The sequence below is a fragment of the Chinchilla lanigera genome, unplaced genomic scaffold (assembly GCF_000276665.1).
Source record: "Chinchilla lanigera isolate Chin_1 unplaced genomic scaffold, ChiLan1.0 scaffold00081, whole genome shotgun sequence".
NCBI lineage: Eukaryota > Metazoa > Chordata > Mammalia > Rodentia > Chinchillidae > Chinchilla > Chinchilla lanigera.
In genome coordinates this window covers 1,528,233-1,531,899 of record NW_004955482.1, presented here as the reverse complement: position 1 = coordinate 1,531,899, position 3,667 = coordinate 1,528,233, and the positions used below count along the sequence as shown (strand labels likewise).

Below are 3,667 nucleotides of genomic sequence, written 5' to 3'. Positions count from 1 at the left end.
ATTGAGGTCCACACCGCCAGGACCTGTGGCCGCCTGCCAAGAGCTGTGTGCGGGAGCCATCTTGGAAATGGGTTCTGGCCTGTTCGGTCTTCGAGGGCTGCAACCCTGACCGCCGCTCCCAGCTGCAGCCACTTGGACCAACTGCTCCAAGTTACCCAGTAAGAACTGCAAAGAAAGGAACACCGTCGTAAGCTGCACAGTCTGGGGGTGCTGCATTACGCAAGAACTGTAGGGAATGTGCTGGCCGACTTGTGAAACAGCTCTCCTGAGGTGAACTCACCCTTTCTCGCTGTGGGATTTAAAACAGCTTAGTCATCACGTATTATCCGTTCGTGGATCTGAGTGTTGCTCATTATCTCTGGATTTTGTTTATTCTCACTTGCAGAAGTGGCTGGGCTCTGTCAGTACCTCTTGAGCGTGTTGACGGAGAGCCCTGATTCCGGGAGGGGCTCGCCAAAAGCTCTGACGGGGCAGCACCCTCACAGCACAGCCGCCTTCGGGTCTAAGGTGCTCTGCATTAACGCCGCGTTTTTACCACCAGAGTCAAAATTGTCCGGGCTGTTTGTCAAATTCAGATTCTCAGGCTTTGTGAGACCAAATGTGCAGACTGTGGCTGGAGGCATGTGTTTGTCAAGCGCTTCTAGGGATGATCAGGTCCACAAACGTTTTAAAAACTCGAATTCACTACAGAAAATGTTCCAGGGGCTGTGGGTGGACTCAGCTCGAATGCTTGCCTAATGTATTAAAGCTTCTCGGAAGACCAACAATTAAAAAATAATAATGGTAAACAAATACATTTTCAAAGGGAAAGATTATCTTCCCTCTTCATTAGACAAATTTTTAATAATAACAGCTTGGATTTATAGTTTTATAGATTTTTAACAGGCATAGTGCTGTGTTTACCAGGTTTGGGTGTCAGATTATATGAGTCTGAGGAATGTTCTAGAAGGTTTTCTGGTTTTTTGGTTTGTTTTCTTTTTCTGGTCTCTGGAGAAGTTTAACTCGTAGAGGATTTATAAGTTTCTAGAGGGTTTGACGGTCAGTTTTTGGCGTATTTTTATTTTTTGTCATATCATGGTCTGTTCAGATTCCTCCTCCTCACTGCCTCTGTTAACGACTCCTTTTGAACAAATAATAAAACCACATAGAAAGAAGTACGCCGAGTTCTCTGATACATTTTACCAATCTCTGTCTTACCACTCAGCATCCAACCCCCAGCACCCCAAAGGAAAAAGAAAGAAAAAGACTTGTCATACCAGGCACACACAGGCCCAAGCGCACACGCACACACGCGCACGCACCCACGCACGCACAGAGGGTCCGGGGGCCTCGGGCTTGACTTTGCCTGCCCCACCCACTGTCCCCGGCCTTGTATTATCTTGTGGGAGATCCTAGGTGCCACACTGTTTTACGCGTAACATCTTAGCACACTTCTCTAAGGCAGGACTTTCTTTCGTCTCACCAGGCTACGACAATCCTAAAATAGTGAGAAATTCTTTAATAGCATTGAAAGTCAGATCTATGTACAAATTTCCTGCTGCCTCACAGATCCATGAGGGGAACACAGCACAGCCGTACGGCATTTTATTATTATTATTATCATTATTATTTTATCTCAGTCGTTGGTTGGAATTAGGAGCCAAAGGGCCGTGTACCAGCATCCGCTGTGCCTTCACCCGAGCCATCTGATCTCCACAACCTGCACCGATTTAACCTTTTCCCAAGATCCACAGCGGAAAAGGCCCCTGTGTCCCGCACCGTGCCTGGGTCTTTCTCTCTGTGTCTTCTGGAAGCTGAAACAGGGGCAGCTGTGGGCGAAGAAACCGACCCCGTCCGCTGTGTTGTGGTGACATTGCCTGGCCGGTTACCTGGGCGGGCAGAGGGCAGTTCACACCTGTGCTGTCGTCCTCACCTGCCCATGGGACAGCTCTGCAAGAGGGTCCCCTCCATGGCCATGTGGCAATCACTTGGCAATCTTTTTAATTTTTATTCTTCAGTCAACACGTGTTTAACACACACACACACACACACACACACACACACACACACACACGGAAGGTCCAGCGAGCACAGGCTCCCTAACAGGGTTCTCCAGCAAATCTCTCCTTGGTCTCGGTTGGCTCGGAGATGGCCCCAGGCGGCACTGCTGTCTAAAGCAGCCTGACACCCACTGTCCCTGGTAACCAGCGCCCACATGAGTGAGCTCAAACCCCTCTGACGGGAGCAGACAGAGTGAGGCCGCTCCCAGCACTGCTTCTCAGCAGGAATCCTCGGGGTCTCCTGGCCCCTTTGCCTCTTCCTTAGGCATGGAATGCAGAGGGGATGGCTGGAGGTCCAGCAGACCTGTTAGACTGGGAAGTCACCCAGCGAATTTTAGCATCAACACGTTCAAGTCTGTGGGTAGCTGAACGTCTGCACACCGGATTCCACCTGAGCGTCACATGCAGAGAAGCAGCTCTGTGTCGGTAATAGGGAGCGTGAACACGGTTCTTTTAATGTAAGCGGCCACATCCTCCCTGGCGAATCAGGGATTTTTCCCCTTGCGCCTCTTGGAGAGCGGCCTCTTGGTGCTTTCCACGGCCTAGGAGAGGCGATGGGGGAGTGGAGGCTCACGTTCTCCCCCGACGCGCTCTCCGGTAGACCCCATGCCCTGGCCCAGAATCCTGACAAGGCAGGAGCCCCCTGCATGCCAGCTCCGACTCTGGCCTCCAAGAGCCCACGCCTGCCTCAGCACTGCGCAAGCCTGTGGCCCCCACTGCTCAGACTGGCCTCCCAGGGCTCCTGCTTCCCCGCTGTCCCTGGCGCTCGGCTGCCCCTGCCTGGGCCCATCCCTCATGAAGCTCGCGATCACCTTCCTCCAACACCTCTGCCCGCCACCCAAGCCCCAGGACAGCAGTCCGAGCCAGGGAGTCAGGCTAGATGCCCGCGCAGGCTTCAAGGGACTCGCTCTGACGCGGCTCGCTTGTCCCCAGCATGCAGTCTGCACTCCAGCCACTCTGCTTCCTGGTGTTTTAGCTGCAGGTGTTCTGGGCACCCAGATGTCTCCAGGAAGGACGCAGGGCCCACCCAGGCCTGTGACGCACGAGGCAGCTCCGGGGACGCTGCGGACGCTGCCGCGCAGAGAGGCCGAGCGCACGAGCCACGATGTCCGGCCCGTGCCTGGCCGTGGCCGTCAGCGCTCACCCCTGCGGGGTCTGCGCCCGCCCCCTCAGCCAGGGCTGTGCGCGGTGCCCTGTATGCTTCACGCCCACTCCAGGTCAGTGGGGAAAATGCAAGGAGCGGACAGGGATGGACAGAAGGGGAAGCCGGGGAGCGGCTCAGCTTCCTCCTGCAAACACGGAAACGGGAACCGAGCAGCAGCGCCGGGCTGGGCTTGTCCCTCTCCGCCCTTGTTCTGGGTGTGGGGTGTACAGGCCCCCGCTCCGCACGCCGGGCCCATGCAGGGACTCTGGGGAGGGAGCGCAGGGCTCAGCCGGAGGCCCGGCCACCGCGTGCATGCAGCAATATTCACTGGGGGCCAGGCTGGCTGGCACCTCTTCCGCAGAGCCGTCCTGTCCGGGCGGCACATTCAGGAAAGGCCCTCCCCTCCCTTCCCTCCCTCCCTCCCCTTCCTCCCCTCCCTCCCCTCCTCTCCCCTCCCCTCCCCCACCCTCGCCTCTCTTCTCTC

General features: G+C 55.6%; 1 long non-coding RNA gene across 2 annotated transcripts in view; it reads left to right on the top strand.

The window, feature by feature from the left end:
* Positions 1-3,026: 3,026 nt before the first annotated feature.
* LOC102004481 overlaps positions 3,027-3,667 on the top strand; it is a 3,167-nt gene continuing 2,526 nt past the window's right edge. For both annotated transcript variants that reach the window (XR_263819.2, XR_001230959.1), the window contains exon 1: positions 3,027-3,256. This is a non-coding gene — a long non-coding RNA (uncharacterized LOC102004481). The remainder of the gene's footprint in view (positions 3,257-3,667) is intronic.